Raw genomic sequence first — 18858 nt, 5'->3', positions numbered from 1 at the left:
CTGTAGATTTGGCTCTGGAGTGTGTGTGTATATCTGCTTGAATGAGAAAGAGTTATGCTCCATTTCTTTCAGAGGTCTGGCATGTGATATCAGATTATACTTTTTAAACCGGTTAGCTTTCTGAAGGTGACAGAGAAGTCAGCTTGCCTCATGGCCTCATATTTTAGGAGGAGGCTTTATCCCTTTATCTCTATCTGTTTGAAAAATATTTAATTTATATCCTGTCTTTCTCCCAGTATGGGACCCAGTATGGGAATTCTCTCCAGAACCTGGCGAATGGTGTCTTTCCCCCTAATTTGAACAAAAAGCAGGTTTTCTTTGGCATCTCACAGATTTGCACCAATCGACCTCTGACTACTATGACCTGCAGGGTGAAAACAGACATATAATAAATACCATATATATCTACAGATGTGATGGAGACACCTAGTCCCTGAAGGACAGGAACAAAATACACAACGTGTAGTTAGTTTTTCTTTATTTTAAACTCCAAAGCGCTGGCAAATTTGGAAAGTAGCCTCCAGCCTGGAGGCCCTTTGCTGACTGCCTGACATGATTGTCCTCCATCCTGAAGTTTCTTTGGGTTCAGTGGAGAGGGTTTTCGTAAAACCCTTTCCACTTTTGGTACCTTCTAATATAGCTAAGTAAGATTTTTGGTGGCAGCTCTGCCCACCTTCAGCTCTGTCCCTCAATGTTCCCACTCCTTTGCCTCAGTCCCTTATCATTTGCCACATGCACAGCATCTAGACCTTTGCTAGTGTTTTCTTTTTCTAACAGTTTGATTTGGCATGTTTACAACATTTCTCCTCTAAATCCCTCAGCTTGGTTGGTCTTTGCAGCTCTTCTAGTTTATCATTTTGATCTGTAATAGCTTTTTCTTCTTCATGTTCCCTTTGGTTAAGAGTCTCGCTTGAAGGCTTTATTCCAGCGAGTTGCATTCCAGGACCCACCCAACCCATATAGCAAAATCTGTGGTTGTTCAAGTCCCATTAAATATAATGGCTTATTAAAAGGGCGTCCCTTTTACCTGCGTCATACATGGCTTTTAGCTTACATTGAAGGCAGTATGCTGGAAGAGGCAATGGCGTGCCACGCCACGTGCACGAGCCCCATTTCTTTCAATGGGGCTCAAGCATACGCAGTATTTCCCTTACATGGGGGAGGGGGTGGAACGGATTCCTTGCGTAAGTGAAGGGGGCACTATATATAATGGCAAAATCAAGGCTTGCATTTGGGAATTTATATATTTTTTTGAATTAGCCTTGGATGGTTGAATCCGTTGACAAAGAATCCGTGGATACAGAGGGCCAACTGTATATGAACAGGCCCTGAACCTTTAGCTGCCAACGGTGACTTTCTCCACTTTACCCAGAGACACTCCTGGGCTGATGCCTGGTCAAAAGCTGACAAAATGCCAACTTGAACCATGGAACCATAGAATCATAGAGTTGGAAGAGACCACAAGAGCCATTAATCGAACTCTCTGCCATGCAGGAATACAGAATCAAAGCACCCAGGCAGATGGCCATCCAGCCTGTATAAAAACCTCCAAAGAAGGAGACTCCACCACTCTCTGAGGGAGTGTGTTCCACTGTCAAACAGCTTTTACTGTCAGGATGTTCTTTGTAATGTTGAGGTAGAATCTCTTTTCCTGTAGTTTGAATCCATTGCTCCATGTCCTATTCTCTGCCACAGCAGAAAACAAGCTTGCTCTAACCTGAATGTGATCCCCCTTCAAATATTATGTTTAAATATTAACATGGCTATCATCACATCACCTCTTAATCTTGTCTTCTCCAGCTAAACCTACCCAGATCCTAAAGTTCTATGAACTTTGCTTGCATCTTTAATCTGTTGTCACCGTTATCATAATCATCTAATAAGATTTTAAAGTTGGACGATGACATGATCAAAAAAATCAAATATTGAGCCAAATCATAATTTGACTGACTTAGGGATGGGCTTTTTAGTTGTGGATAGCCTCCTCCACTCTGTCTCATTTCATCATTTCTGGTGAATATAGTTTGTCATTGTGTCCGACTTGAACATATGATGGTAACTGCTAACATAGTGATCTGTTCTAGGGCCAATTTGTTTGGCGTTTTGGCTGTCCACAGTATCCTCAGCACTCTTCTTCAGCACCACATCTCAAATGAATTGATTTTCTCTGATCCGCTTTCTTCACTGTTCAGCTCTCACATTCATACATAGTGATGGAAATACAGTGGCTTGGATGATTCTAACTTCAGTGTTCGCTTGTACATCTTTACTCTTTAGGACCTTTTCTAGTGCTACATAGCTATAATGTAACCTGTATATTTTTGGCATCTGAATGTTTATCAACAAAGATTTTTAAATCTACACTTTGAAATCATGGTTCTCGGTGTAAATGTTTCATCTGTTTGTTTGATATGAAGGAGATGGACAGATTAACCTTTTTGCTGAATCAAAAAGATATTGAAAAAATAGAGGAAGAATGGTTTCCTATATCAACATTTTGTAGAAAAAGATGGCAGTAACAATTCAAGTACTTTAAAGAGAGAAGGATATTTAGTTTGTATTTAGAAATGAGAATAAGAGATTTGACAAACTCAAGTTGAAAAAACTTTTTATTTATGAATTATAAACAAATTAATGACAGAAAGAATATATACTTTGATAAAATAGAGGGTTTTTAATGCTAGGAGAACATTGGAAATAAGGTGAGAAATTATTACTACTGCTAGTAGTTTTGTATTGGAGTTTGGATGCTATTCTGACCTGCAAGGTCTAGCATTGCTTTATATAGTCTTGGTCAGCAAGTCATCTCTCAGTTACTCACATCCTTGCTTAACTTTGTGTGTTGTTTGCATTTGCCCAGTACTGAAAATTAAGCTTCTAGCTGTGCTGGGATTCAACATGCCTGCACCATGTGCTTCTGCATAGAAAGATCTAATATTACTTTCTGTAAAATTAAATAAGGGCTTTATCTCTGTTAATGTGTCCCTAGGGGTGTGCAGCCTTTGTCCTTCTCTATGGTAATTTCTTCTCCTTCTTATGTATGCTCTCCTCCGACCCCTACCCACCCCCTCAACAAATCTCTTTTCATTGTCTCCAAAGTGCCAGCTTGCTTCTACCACTTGTAAATCTAGCCAGGCGGCATCTGTGGGAAAAGTACACATTTCAGGCTGGGCCAGTAGTTGTGTTCCCAGCCTGTGTGTCAAGAAAGAATTTCATTAAGTTGCAGATTCTTTTAGAAGGCATAGGTGAAGAAGCATAACCAGATCAAATGTATGTTTTGTGTCCATCAAATATTCTTCCAGTAAGCAAAGTTTAGTGCTGGAAAAGTGGGGTTCTGTGAAACAATTTGCTTTCAGCAAATTTATCCTACATTCAAATTTTCCATGTTTAAAAAAATAAAAGGAGGGCTGAAAAACAGAACTTGGATTTAAGAGTCAATTGCAACTTTCATGCACCACAAAATGCACACAGAGTACATCTCCTGAAAACCGGGTAAGGAAAATGCTGATAAAAGGGGAGAAACTAAGTTACTGTCACACATTTCTAATAGTAAATGTTCACGGGCAAATAATCTCCGGATGTCTTAAGGTTGCCTTAACAGCCATACCACTGGAAATGCTCTTCCTTTCTCCTTATAGCTGATGAGTAAACCTCTAGAATTGTATAGCCTTAGAATTAACAGGAGCCCTGGCATTCTGTTCTCGCTGATTCAGAATAGCTTCTTTAACAACCCGGTTGTGATGACAGCAGGTTTGTTAATTAAGGAGCAACCTGACAATCTGGATACATAATCAGGACTTTTAATTTATACGTAGGGATCTAAGATAATTGTTTCTTCACTGAGTCTTGGGGACTGAATGCGTGGGCCAAAAGGCCTATGATCCCACTGGCCGGGTGTCGTTCTATATGGACAACGCAGGTCAATAGCCCTGGGCTTGGATCGTCCAGTCCATATGCTGATCTGGCGGTTCTGGACCAATCCTGACCCAAAAGGCCATTGTCCCAGTCTTTTAGAGACCAGGTGTTTGCAGTGGAGTTTCCTGTTAGCTGTGACAGCTGGCAGACGGCATGGCCCCTTACCTGTCACCGCCATTGCATTCTTTCTTCAGGCCCGAGTGGAAGGGAGCACCTGTCCATGCAGTTGAAGCCGTGTGCCCTGTTTCTACACTTATGGGCCGTGGTAGGGCACTACAAGTTGATGGGATGGCAGCAGCAGCTGAGGGACGCGTGGTGGTAGTGGTTCCACAGTATGGTGGCATACATGCATATGAACACTGTCCATCAGTGTCTTAGCCCAGGGCTGGGCCATAGCTGCGGGTAAGATGCCATGGGGTTGGCCCATGGTATTTTGTCCATCTGTATGGGCCCTTGGTTGTTAGAAGCATGGCTTTATGACAAACCTTTCTGCAAGCAGAAGTCAAGGGTAGATGACAGTGGTCAGCTCCTGTGCTACCCTAACCCACTTCACAGGGTTGTTTGTGAGGATAAAATGTGAATGGGCAGGCAGAGCCACATAGAGGACTTTGAGCTCCTTGTAGGAAAGGGGTAAATGTATCAGATAAGTAGTCTTCTTCCATCTCTGTATTGCATCAGTAGGATGCAGATATAACTGTTGTCTCACCAGGAGGGAAAAATATTTTAACAAGGACTGGGAGGGTTTTATGTATCCTAGCCTCAGCCTTCACCTTGAGTTATGGGATAGTCAGACAGTCCTCCATTTTGGCTCATATTTTTCTAAGCTCTGAAAAAAGATTCCCTTCTTCACTGTGCCTGCAGCGAGCCTTATTTCCATAAGGAAGATGTAAGAGAGTCTGAAAATCATTTCACTGTCATCCATCAGCATACAAAGCACAGCTATTGACTGGCACTGCAGTCCTCTGAGGAGGGTTTCTAAGGAGAGCTTCATTAAGTGAGTGGAAGGTATAGCTGCTGGGCCTTTCTTACTGATGGGAGAAGCTGCTTCACAGGAAAAGGCTTTCCAAGTAACTAGGACCAAGAATGCACCTTGGCTCATTAATGCCGCATCACCTGTTCTTAGGCTATTTCCATCTGCCCTCATCACTGTAATATCTGAGATCTTTCTGCTTTGATGGGATTGACATGTCCATGAAAGGTTAGTGATGGCATGTTCTCTCTCTCTCTCTCTCTCTCTCTCTCTAAGGTTCTCCGATAACTTTCTTGTAGAAAACTTTTGCCATGTTACCAGTGGACCACTTTATCCTTTACAAAGTGAAAGAAGCTGAACACGGCTGAGCCTTGTTTGCAAAGTCCAGCCTTCTCTGTTCTCAGTTTTATTTTCATGAAGACTAATCTTCTGCAACGTGACACTCCTCCAGATATGCTGGAGTCCACCTTTCATCATTCCCAACCAGTACAGCCACGGATAATGGGACTTGGAGTCCTCCAAATATAGAGGGCTTGGGATGGAGGAAGACTGTAAGCTGAAGAGCAAAGGCTCTTTGTGGTTACAATATTATTACTCTTAAAATATTTATATTCCACCATATCTTATGACCTTATCTATAGTCAGCTTATAGTAAAGTCAGATTTCCCAATAAGGCACATGAAGACTCCCTGGGAGGTTCTTTCTCTTTGCAACACAGTAATTTAGGGCAATAAATGCAGTGATGCTAGTGGCAGTGCCTCAAGCTGATGTGCATGATGGGATGGTTTGCTTAGGCTCAGGCTAGCAATGCTGTTAGGGCAGAGGTAGTTTGCCTCATAAACTGTATACAGGAGCTGTGCTGTTCTGCTCTTGCACCTGTTTATTCTGATTTATCCTCATCAGTGCATTCAAGTTAGGCATTCAAAGGATGCCTAAAGTACAAGGGGAAAAATATCTATAAATAATGCTCATATAATCAAAGGTTTGAAAAGAACATGAGGAATAGTTAAGAAAATACTGTTGGCCCTCCATATCCATGGATTCTGCATCCACAGATTCAACCATCTAATGTTAACAATATATTTTTTAAAAATTCCAAAAAGCAAACCTTGAATTTCCCATCTTATATAAGGGACACCATTATATTACACCATTGTATATCATGGAACTTGAACATCCATGGATTTTAGTATCCATGGGGGGTCCTGGAACCAAACACCAGTGGATATCAAGGTCTCATTGTATTTTTCCAATCCTGTCTAATGTTGGAACATGCCTGGGATTGTCCACATCTCTGGGCATTACACAGAACATGGTTACGAAACCAAACTGAATTCAAGAACTAGAAGGCATACCTGTTCCATCTTCTTTTTCTCTGATAAGCCACTACAGAGCTCCTACTATTGTTGTTGCACTGTGCCTTCATTTGACTCTCCTTCCTTGATGCTATGTTTGTTGTTCATGTTGGTGCTCTTCCCACCTAATTTTCCACAACTTCTTCTGTACAACTTCATCAGACAGTTTTCATCTTACTTTCCTCTTGGATTGCCAGATGAGAACACCCTGCTTGGGCTCTCCAGTGCAACTTCTGGTGCGTCCTGAGATGGAGTACAGATGAGGGGAGGATTGAAGAACTGGTGTTTTCCTCTGTTGAACTGAAGTGGCAACACCTGTGCTTCAATTTATAGTACGGAATGGTACATCTTGCACTTCTGAGTGGTGCAAATGTGACATAACAATTACATTTGTGCATGGTATTAAGCTATACAAGTTGAGTCTCCCTTATCTGAAATTATGAAATTTGAAATGCTCCCAAAGACCAAAACATTTTAATGGATGGCAGAGATAGTGACATCTTAGCTTTTTGATGGTTCATTGTACACAAACTTTGTTTCATGCATAAAATTATTAAAAATAATGGCCTTCAGGCTATCTGCATAAGGTGTAAATGACACACAAATGAATTTTTGCAAGGGTAAGTATGTTAGCCATTTAGCAAATTCAAACAAAAATCCACCAAACAGTGATATCTTTATTGGCCAACAGAAATGCACAATATACCACCAAAGGCATCACTGTTTGGTGGATTTTTGTTTACAAATGAATTTTGTCTGTAGACTTGGGTCCAGTCTCCAGAAAGTATCTTATTATGTACATGTATACAGATACAGGTGTTCCTAAACCCCAAAAAGTCAAAAACACTTCAGGTCCCAAGCATTTTGGATGAGAGTGACTCAATCTACATTATCCTGAGTATGCCGACACACTAGGACTTCGAATTATATTTCATTTTTTAAAAAATAATTTACTATGTATCATTTGTTTTTTAAAAAGTATGACCCCCCTTTTAGGGTAAACCTTGTGTACAATAGTGGCTTAAAAGGAAATTGAAAATCAGAAAACATAGTGCAAGGAATAACAAACAGTCTGGCCATCTGGGAAGTTAATTGATATCCATTGACAAATCCAGTTTTGCTACTGCACTATCTTTCTTATCCTTTCTCATGTACTGTAAAATAAAGTCTCTTTATATTTATATATTTTGGGAATATTTTCAAGCTGAGGATCTGTGGATAAAAAATCTGTAGGTATGGATGGCTGACTTTATATGCACTGTTGCTCACTTCTGTAGCCATAATCTATCTTGAGTAGTTGGGATTGGTTGGGCCTAGATTTATGTAAACTTTAAACTGTAAAATGCTTAGAGGGAGTGACTGGGCATACCATTGCTCCATAATCATTTGGAGTATATCCTCTCCTCTGACTCCCTTGGGATTTGATGGACTCTTTTTCCTTGACCTAGAAAATGGCTTTATCCATCCTTGTGTTTATTGCTGTTCTTTCAAATTCAGGCAGTTTGTTCCGAAGGTCTTGGAAGCCAGCCTGCTTCCCCAATTGCCTTGACAAATAGCTGTGTGAATTTCGGAAACAGAGTTAATAAAATGAATTATATCAGATGGCTTTCTGGTAATTAGGGATGTAACTTGGAACAAGGGAGGTGCCCAAAGGGGAAGGCGCTGAGGGATTGTGGCAGTTGATGCGTTGGTGGTTGCCCAGTTTACAGCATGTGCTTTATCGTTCTTTTTCAAAATACTTTTTTCAGAATGCTGTACTGCTTTAGGTTTTGAGAGGTCTCTGAGCTTTCAACGAAACACCAATATAAGCAAGGACCTTCTGAGAGCATCCTGCTTGTTATAAAATAGACAAATGGAGCTGTTATTGGCTTTTCTCCCTTTCTTATACTTCTAGCAGTGCACTTTCCCCCTGAATCCTTTTAATCATAAGGGTTTCCAGACTCCAATGATTCATAAGAATCTCTCCCTTCCCATTGCCAAGCATTGCCTGTTTCTGAAGTACCAAGGGGTAATGGAAGTTGGGGTGCTATGCTTCAGAGACACTTCTCTTCTGTTTCTGTGGTGCTTTTTTATTCTTGCTATGTGCCTTCAAATCATTTCTCACTTATGGCAACTTTAAGATGAACCTGACACAGGGTTTTCTTAGCAAGTTTCTTCAGGGAGGGTACCATTTCCATCCTCTGAGGCCGAGAGACTGTGACTTGCCCTAGTTCACAGGGCAATGGGATTCAAACCCTACTCTCCAGAGTCATGGTCCAGTGCTCAAACCACTACACCACACTGGCTTTGTTTCTCTAGTAAGAATGAAAAGTTTACAGCTCTTCCGCACTGCAGAAATAAAGTGGTTTGATACCATTTTCACTGTCCTGGCGCCATTCTGTGGAAGCCTGGGATTTATAGTTTGGTGAGGTATTTAGCCTGGTCTGCCAGCGAAATCTGGTGTCTTGCCAAACTGCAACTCTCAGGATTTTGTTGGATAGAATCATAGCAGCTAAAGTGGTGCCAAACTGCTCTATTTCTATAGTGCTGATACATCCTTTATAGTCTCTGTGAGTTTCTCCTTTTATATACATTAAACTCTTTCTCCATGAACACTGTGAATGCTTCTCTAAACTATTATGATTTTTAATTGAAAAAAATAATCTGACAATAATTTTCCAAATGAAAACTTTGAAGAAAATTATGGAAAATAATTAAAGTATTCTATTAAAAGAAATTCTGCAATCAAAACAAACGCTGTTGGTTCTCCTACCCTTGAATGTGCTGTTGCCTAAAGGAAACCTTTTATTTTTATAAACGTAGAAGCTTCTATGTATTTAGGGGTTTCACACTGAGAATTGTGAGTGATCATTCTGTGATAAAGCTGTCTCTTCCCTTAGCTTGCTAGATCTGGTTCAGACTTGTGTGATAGTTTGGCTTAGAAGTCAGATGTCACGAAACATCTGATCTTCAGCCTACTCCTGGATCTGAATTTTATCACCTTTGCGCTACGGTCAGTCTCACAGCTATAACCTTATTTTAGTAGGTGCTTACAGTTCCTTTGTAAGTAAACCCTAATGTTACAGAAGAGACAGCCAAACCACAGAAGTGCGGAGGGCAGACCTATTAGGTTATGCAGAAAACAAGATGGAGTAATGTTAGCCATAGGCAATTGAATAGCTGCATAACCAGCAAGAAATTCTGCATGGGGTTGTTTCTCCCACTTGCAGTCAAGGAGAAAGTTATCTCCTGTGGGTTACACAACTGTTATAAGGGCAGAAGCCTTGCCAGGCAAAATGATGGTGAGCCTAAGATTAAGGCTGCCAAGGCAAACTATTCCCATCAGATGGTATTAGTTATGTTGCCACCCTGGTTTCTAGCCAAGGCTCTGGTTTTACATTGTTACGTTGCTTTTTTTCTGTTTCTAGAGCCAACGTGACATGGTAGCTTGAATGTTGGACTACGACTCTGTAGACCAGGGTTCGATTCCCAACTCAGCCATGAAACCCACTGGGTGATTTTGGGCAAGTCACATGCTCTCAGCCTCAGGAGAAAGCAATGGAAATCTCCTCTGAACAATGCTTGCCAAGAAGATCCTATGATAGGTTCGTGTGAGGGTCTTCATAAGTTGGAAGTGAATTGAAGGAACACAATGATAACTTATGCTTGCCTGTAATTTCTTTAAAAACAGAAATAGCATTCTGTTTGTTTGTTGCTTAGTTACTTACAACTTCATCTTTGTTTGTCATTCTAGAAACTGTGGAATGCTGTGAAGACCCCAGAGACCCCACAATCATAGTCAGAATACGTTTGGGACTATTTTCTGCGGAAGGCTATACTTCATCTGTCAAAGGTACCAAATCCATGTACATTATCCTGCTGTTAAATTTTTCCAGTTCTGTTTTGAAATACAAACATTGTTAGAAATGGGGACTGCAGTCAGGAAATCAGAAGAGGATTAAGAATGGGCAGGGTTGCTATAAAAGAACTAAAAAAGATTCTAAAATGCAAAGATATACAACTGAGCGCAAAAGTTAGAATCATACAAGCCATTGTCTTCTCTATTACCATGTATGGATGTGAGAGCTGAAAGATGATAGGAAGAAAATCAACGTATTTGAGATGTGGGGCTGGAGAAGAGTGCTGAGGATCCTATGGACAGCCAAAAGGACAAACAAATGGGTCCTAGAGCAGATCAAGCCGAAAATTGCCCTTGAAGCCAGGATGACCAAGTAGAGGCTGCCGTACTTTGGACACATCATGAGAAGGACGGACTCATTGGAAAAGACAATAATGCTGGGACAGGTGGAGGAAAGTGATGGAAATTCATTTTTCATGACATAAAAAGTAAATGATGATTTTTTAAAAACATTTGTTTTGCAAAATGTAAGTTCTCTGTGTATAGCTGGTGGGGGAGGGGGAGAAGAGTACTGCCCATGGATCCTAATGGATCCCACAACCCCTTTTCTGAAATACCCAACCTATTAGACTCCCCCTTTAATATTTTTAGAGCAGAAACTGTTGTCTGAATTGTCCCCAAACCTTCATTGACCCCATTGATCAGTGATTTCTGTGTCCCATGAACCACAAGCCGCCAGTTTTAAAAAATGGCTAAAATCACAAGAAATTGTTGTTGGTCCAAAATGCATTGCAGAAATAATCCAGACAGTTTTAGCTGCCCTGGTTCAGTGCTAGGGAATCCTGGGAATTGTAGTTTATTGTGGCACCAGAGCTATCTGACAGAGAAGGCTAAACATCACACATAGCTACAGTTCCCAGAATTCCTTGGCATTCAGCCAGGGCAGTTAAAGCAGTCTCAGACTGAATTATTTCTGTAGAATGTTTTGGATCATTGTTGTTGTTAACTTTAATTCCATCCTATTTCCTACCTTCCCCAACCAGGACTCAAGGCAGATTAAAACAGTGTATTTTAAAAGGTACAAATAGATAATTGAACTATCAGTGTTGCCAAAACCAATGTAAAACATACTGTTAAAGTAACAAAAATCAGCTCAACACCCTGTTAAAACCACTTGCTTTAAAAATATTCCGTTCTTGACTTTGAAAAAGTATTTATCTTTACTGAAGAGGACTGCAAAGACTGAATAATTAATAATCTCCCTAAGAAGAGAGTTCTGGAGCCTGGGAGCAGCCACTGAGGAGGCCTTGTCTTGTGTTCCCACCAGATACACCTGCCAAGGTGATGGGACTGAGGGAGGGGCCTCTTCTGAGGATCTCAGGGCCTGGGCAGGCTTGCATCAGGGGATGTGATCTGTCTGTGTGCCTTCAAGTTCCCTGTCAACTTATGGTGACCCTGGGGATTTCATAGACAAGGAATATTTTGGCCAGCTCCTTCCTTTGAAATATAGCCTACTGCACCTGGTATTCCTTGGTGGTCTTCCATCCATGAAATAACCAGGGTTGACCCTGCTTAGCGTCCAAGGTCAGACACAATCTGGTGCCTTTAGGGTATTTAGGCAGAAGCTGTATAGGGCTTTGTACGTCATAACCATTGCTTTGAATTGTGCCAGGAAGTTGACCGGCAATCCGTGAAGTCACCTTGAATCTCCTTTTGTAAGTTGCTGTACCAAAGAAGTCGTATGGTCCCTGTAATCGGCAACAGTCAACAATACAGCTGCAGATCTTTGGACCTCCTGGTGTTTATTGTTCAAGGACAGTCTCTTGCAGAATGTGTTATGGCAATCCAAGCAGAATATAATTTAGGTATTCGTCACCATAGGATTCACTTCCCAGTTACATTTTCTGTCACATTCCCCTTGAAAGTACAGTGCAACTTTGGTATCTGCTGGGGTTTCGTTCCAGCCCCTAGCCCCCATGAATACTAAAATCTGTGGATGCTCAAGTTCCATTAAAAACAGTGGCATAGTAAAATGGTGTCCCTTATTTAAAATGGTAGAGTAGAGGTTTGCTTTTTGGAATTTATTTATTTATTTTAAGTATTTTCAAGCCATGAATGGATTAATCCTTGAATATGGAATCTGTGGGTATGGAGGGCCAACTGTATAGTGATGCGTCCCCTTCCACAGGAGATGGGGAAATAATTGTTCCTCACCCCACCACAGTTGCCCACTTCTGTTGTGCCAACTAACCAGGCAGCTGATTGCCACTTTCTAAATTTATCTGTGTAACTATGTGGATAAAACTAGATGTATTCAAACAGGCTGGTTTCTTAAATATAACTCCAACCACTGTAGGCAGCTCAGTAGAATCATTTCCCATGAGGTTGCTGGGGAGGGTGGAGGGTGTAATCCAGCACATCTGCAGGGCTTTGGAGCTGGAGAAACTGAAGTAAATTTTGAGTTCTGGTAAGGGAAATGGTTTGTGTGTGTGTGTGTGTGTGTGTGTGTGTGTGTTATTAAAATGACCTGTGTTCTAAGGCACATTGAAAGAAAAGAGAGAGCACAAGCAAGGGTTTGGGACTGGTAGGGGGAAGAGACTCAATTGAGACAGAAAAGGTGGCCTATAAAAAGTGTTCTTCCAGAAAGTGTAGCCCACCCTCTCTATACAGGCTCGCTGTCTTCCTGCCCTTTCTCAGTTCCTTTTGTCCGCCACATGAGCAGCACAGAGAACCTCACTTGGTATTCGCTCCTTCCTTCATTTTCACTTTTGACCACGTTTTGGCTTTGACTTCTCTTTGGATAGTGATTTGGACTTGGTTTGGACTCTGATCAATGGTATTTTTCAGCTTGACCGTTCTCTCATCTTCTCCTTCGGCTTTTGACGATGTCCTCGCACTCTTTCAAGAGGTGCACCGAGTGCAGAGGAAGGCTTCCCAGCCAGGATGGCCACTCTGTGTGCCTCCTTTGTCTGGGCGAGGGTCACAATGTCTCTACGTGCCCTCACTGCAAGGCCTTTACACCCCAGGCCAGGAAAAACCAGGAGATGTGACTTCGTTCTTTGCTGTACACACAAATCCTCAAGCCTCCTGCTCCTTCTAAGGTCACTGCCAAGGCTCCTTCTGCCGAGGGCATACCCACCGCTGAGGTTCCGCATTTTCCTCCTCTGGAGAAATGCAGGGCAACCGATGATCAGGGGTCCCGGTAGCAGCCCTCCCCTAAGCGGAAAAAATATTGAGACAGCTCTATGTCTGATAAAAAAGAAGCATAAGCCTTCTAAGGGCAAGGGCAGAGAGTCCTCTCATCACAAGGACAGAAAGTATCGCTCTTCGACATTTTCAGATGCCAATCGTCGGTCCCGTACCGAACAGCCCTTGCCTCTTATCGATATGGACTCGGTGCCATGTGGTCAGCTCCTCGAGATGGTCTCCAGCAGAGCCTTCAAAATGTTAGCGTTGCAGAAGACCCTGAAGCCTTTCGAAACCTTGCTTCGAAATCAGGTGGTCTTACTCATCACCGACAATATGATGGTGATGTATAATAATAATATAATAATAATAATAATAAGTTTTATTTCTACCCCGCCTTTCCAAAAAATGATCAAGGTGGCTTACAAAAGTTAAAAGCAATTACAATACAAAGTAAAACAATTACAATATAAAAGTTAAAACATTACTGCATAAAATGGGAACAGGAATCAGGAGAAAATACACATGTCAAGGGCAAAAACAATCAAATCATAATAGTCCGGGGTCAGAAAAAGAAAAGCAAGGGGCAGAGGAAAAACAGTTAACTAAAGTGGGAAGGCCAGCTGAAATAGGTATGTTTTTAAATTCTTTTTAAAAGAATCTAATGAGGCGGCAGAGCGGAGCTCTACAGGGAGCTTATTCCAAGAAAATGGGGCAGCGATGGCAAAAGCCCTCTGAGAGGTCCTCACAAGGTGTGATCTAGGAACCTCTAACAAGTTAGTCCCGGATGTTCGAAGAGTGCGGGGCGGACTATATGGGGAGAGGCGGTCCTCCAAGTACCCTGGGCCCAAGCCATTTAGGGCTTTATAGGTCAAAACCAACACCTTGTATTGAGCTCGGAAGCGAATAGGCAGCTAACAAGCAAGGAGGCACCAGATCTTCCACCCTCCTCGATCTCACCCTCCAGATTTGGAACTGGTGTGTCCCCAGGCACTGGTTCTACAAGCCATCCACCTCCCAGGGGAGGAGAATGAGCTTGCAGACAGACTGAGCAGAGCTCCAGACACCTGTCATGAGTGGCAACTCAATCTTCACGTTGTGCGCCATTTGTTCTCCTGAGGAACTCCAGACATCAACCTGTTTGCCTCTCACCTGAACTTCCAATGCAGTCAGTTCTTCTCCAAGTCTCCATCCGACCAGTCATTAGGAGATGCCTTCCTCTTCCACTGGTCGGACAAAATGGTCTATGCATTTCCTCCCTTCCCTCTCATCACAAGAGTGATAGCCAAGCTCTGAACAGACCGCTCGGACGCGATCCTTGTCACCCCTTGGGGCCCGAGACAGCCATGGTTCACTCCTCTTCCCCACCTCTCCAACAAACTGTTTCGGTCTTTGCCTCTTTGTCCCAACTTTCTGACCATTCAGAACGGTCAGGTTCGTCACCCGGACGTCAAGACTCTCCGTCTCGTGGCTTGGAGGATTCTCCCTTGAACTGTCTCTCAGCTCCGGTTCGAAAAGTCATCTTGGCCTCTCATAAGCCTTCCACATAGCATTCCTACTCCCTCAAATGGAACAAATTTCTTTCCTTTTTGACTGATAGGGGACTATCCTCCTCGGAGGTTGATGTCCCCATTGTTCTTGAGTTTCTCAACTCCCTCTCCAGATCCGGCCTTTCCATCTCTTTATTGAGATGCTACCTCACAGCAATTTGTGCCCACTTTCAGTTTTCTGGCTGCCCCTTTTTTGCCGATCCTCTGATAAAGAAATTTTTCAAGGGCCTCACCGATCTCAAGCCTCCAACTGCCGCCCAGCTTGGGACCTTCAAGCCCTGTCTACGGCTCCCTTTGAACCTCTCACTTTCTGTGACCTCAGGCTTCTCACCTGGAAGATGACATTTCTGGTCACATTGACCTCTGCATTCTGGGCCAGTGAAATCTGTGCCCTCCATACTGACTCTCCCTACCTCAAATTTTTCAAAGATAAGGTCGTCCGTAGACGGACATTTCCTTTTTGCAGAAGACAGCTTCTATCTTCCATCTCAATCAAGACATCGTTATCCCAACACTTGCCCTGAACCTGACCACCGACACCAAGTGTTGACTCCACTCTCTTGATGTCAGATGGGCTTTGGCTTTGTACCTCGATAGGACTTTGGTCACAAGGCATTCCCAACAGCTTTTCGTCTGTTACTCCATCCCTAAACTGGGATTGCCTGTCACCCCACAACGTTTCTCCATGTGGGTAACCTCCACTATCCACCTTTGTTACAAACTTCTTGAGAAGACTCCCTTTGTTCGAATTTGAGCCCATTCAACCAGGGCGGTAGCCACTTCCTCTGCCTTCTTGTCCGGCATCTCCTTGGAGGACATTTGCAAGGCTGCAGTCTGGTCACAACCACTGACTTTTATCAAGCATTACAGACTTGATACCAGACACCGCCGTGAGGCAGCCTTCGGCAGACCTGTACTTCTTTTTGCAATTCACTAAGGTTAGTTGACAACTGTTAATGTCACACACACACACACACTGTTTTCCTGGTTTAATATCTTTATTTATTGCCAGGACATGCCCTCCTCTGGGAGCCATTCAGCTTGTCTGTCTAACCCATTTGTGTGTTTTGCAGAGACCACAAAGAAGAAGGACAGGTTGCTTACCTGTAACTGTAGTTCTTCGAGTGGTCATCTGCGAATCCACACAAATTCCACCCATCCTCCCCTCTGTTGTGTCCTGCACTTTCTTCCTTGTCTGCTCTTTTGGCGGACTATTTGAACTGAGAAAGGGCAGGAAGACTCCGAGCCTATATAGAGGGTGGGTGGAGCTACTGCCAAAAAGTCTTCCCTAGCGATTCCAGTAGGATCTGGAAATGCTGCGCAGGTGCAGAATAACCCATTTATGTGGATTTGCAGATGACCACTCGAAGAACTAAAGTTACAGGTAAACAACCTGTCCTTACCCTCCTCTCCCCATGGAACAAGGCAGGGAACAACAACAAATCAACAGTTAACAACATCAGTTAAAACACATTTATTAAAACAGGCAACAGTTTAAAAGGACAAATAAGACATACACATTTTAAAACAATCTGCATTTAAAATTAAACGTTCACTATTTAAAATCATCTGGATAAGTTTGCTGGAAGTGATGGGTCTTCAGTGCTGTTTTAAATTTGGACAGCATATTCAGCTTTCGAATCTCTTCCAGCAGGTCATTCCACAGTCTAGGGTGGCCAAAGAAGAAAGGGAATGTCCCATTGGGGACAGACATTCTGATTTTGAAGGTGATATAGAAAGTTACAGAGAGCTATTGGAGCAGAACCAAGATAACCAGTCTCTATTTAGTGAGCTGAAGATCGACTGGTTTGAAATAGCACTGTGTTTGAAACCAAGACCCCCAAAGCGTTGTAGTTGAAATCTTACTGTATGTCTTTCAGTCAATGTGCTTTATAATGTTTCCTCATACTTTTTTTTTTTGGGGGGGGGGGGGAATTTTCTGATGAGTATTGGAAGGATTGGGAGAAGGGGGGCCAAATCTAAGTTGAGGGCTACCACAATAACTTCTCAAATCTAATGCAAAATGGAAATGCTTAAAAGGTTTTGTTGGTAGATGCCCAATCTTAGTAAAAAAAAATTCTGAAAAATTACACAAACTTTCTCAGCACTAGCCAATCTTTAAATGGATGGGATGAGCTTAGAAATAATGATTTGCTCACTTGTACCTACATTTTCATGGTGCTCTCCTACTGAGCATGTCCTACATAGCTCTGCCTTCAAAAGCCTGGCTGGAAGTATGGGCTCTCACTTCTGATGTATAATTTAATGCTTTTTTCCTGGTGCGCCAGCCTTGTTTGTATTGGTAAGTGCATGTTTCTGTGTACAGCCTGCCGACAGTTTTGTAAGCTGAACATGCTGTGCAGAATATACCTGGGTTTCTGTGGAGTGCTTTTCAATTAAAAGCTTAGTTAATCAGCTAGCTTCTCTTGACTGTTAAAGACTGCCCCCTGGGTTTACTTTTTCAATAGATAGAAAGGTTGCAAGTGTGGTTTACTTGAAAATAATCTCTCACGCATTGGATGTGACACCATTTCTATGATAAAACATTTGGCAACTGTTATTGAATAAAAAACATAAGTAAGTCATCCTTGCAACAGGATTTGGGGGTGCCTGGTATTCCTCATGTCAATCTTTTTTTTTTTTAAATGTCATGCTGTCACAAAATATGAATGTTTCCTAGCCCCTGCAAATTATTATGATTAAGTGCCTCCTCCAGACATGCCCCAGAAAAGCAGTAGGTCAAAGAAACATGCTTTTGTATTTTATTAAGGGGCAAATTAAGACTTCAGCTTTCTTGGCAAGTCTTAATTTAAATTTTAGACAGCTTATGTGGGCGAGCTATTGGAGATGCAGTGCCTGGGGGAGGCAACTGAATGCTGGAGCCGGAAAGACCTTTAAGGCAAGTCAAGGTGAAGCATTAAATAAATCTTGTGCAGAAGAAAGTATTAAATGAGAAAACACAGATGTGCACAACCCTTTCTGATTTCTATACAGAGGATTGACAGGGTTGGCGAACTGTTCCCTATACCTTTTGTGCCAGTTTGGCACATACTCCTGAAGATGAGATTAAGATTGTGGTTCTAGTTCCTATTCAGTCATAAAGGTCATGGACTACTTTTTCCAATCTTACAAGTTCACAGCCTCCCTCACTAACAGCAGGGGTGGGGAAAATGCTGTGCACCATTTTATGGCCTCTGAAGCCTCTCAAAGCCCCCAGGGTTTAATAGCAACAACAACTAGTATTTCTCTCTGGCCTCTCCTCAAAGCTCAGGGCAGGGTTCAGCATGTTAAAATACAGAACATGATTAAAAACACAATTGCCAATTTAAATAAATGGTGATTTATTTACTTTTTGCTCCAAAAGGACCAAAACTAGATCAAACAGATTGGGAAATATGTTTTGGTTTTGTTTTTCTTTTTGCCCTCTAAACACTCACTTTGATAGAATCCTCCTGCACCTGACAAAAGTTAAACTGGAAGTGACATCACTTCCAATAGTGTCAGCTGTGCTTCTGTGGGTCCCTGGGAGGTGTGGGGTAAACAAAAATGCCAATCCTGTCCTCTTCACAATTGCCCACCTTTGCATTACAGGATAGATGTCAAGCTAAAATGGGTAGGGGAGAACCAGAGCTTGAGGCACCTTGTAGCACTGTCGAGACTAACTCAGATACATCTGAGGAAGTAGACTCAAGTCTACGAAAGATCATGCTACCAAGTTCTCTCTTTCAGTTAGTCTCAAAGGCGCTACAAGGTCCCTTTGCAGACTCATTTTCCAGACTAACATGGCTGTGTCTTTGAATTCAACCAGAGCTTGAAAAGTTATTTTTCTAGTTTTTTGTGGGTTTTTTGGACTATGTGGCCACAAAAAACTTTGGAGGCCGGCCATGAAAGCCTTCAACTTAGAATTGTTTTCTGTTACTCAACACAGTGATCACCATAAGAACCATAGAGTTGGAAGAGATCACAGGGGCCATCTAGTCCAACCCCCTGCCATGCAGGAAGATGTACAATCGAAGCATTTCCAACAGATGGTAATCCAGCCTC

General features: G+C 42.2%; 1 protein-coding gene across 7 annotated transcripts in view; it reads left to right on the top strand.

Moving 5' to 3' along the window:
* Window positions 1–18858, top strand: part of FAM168A (family with sequence similarity 168 member A) — a 231147-nt gene that overhangs the window by 38316 nt on the left and 173973 nt on the right. For all 7 annotated transcript variants that reach the window (XM_089513046.1, XM_089513048.1, XM_089513047.1 and 4 more), the window contains exon 2: window positions 9974–10072. The gene's annotated coding sequence lies outside the window, so the exon portion shown is untranslated. The remainder of the gene's footprint in view (window positions 1–9973; window positions 10073–18858) is intronic.

This window comes from Sceloporus occidentalis, unplaced genomic scaffold, assembly GCF_023333645.1.
Source record: "Sceloporus occidentalis isolate IW3139 unplaced genomic scaffold, rSceOcc1.0.p SCAF_2, whole genome shotgun sequence".
NCBI lineage: Eukaryota > Metazoa > Chordata > Lepidosauria > Squamata > Phrynosomatidae > Sceloporus > Sceloporus occidentalis.
The sequence above is the reverse complement of the archived record's forward strand: the minus strand, read 5'-3'. Positions and strand labels throughout refer to the sequence as shown.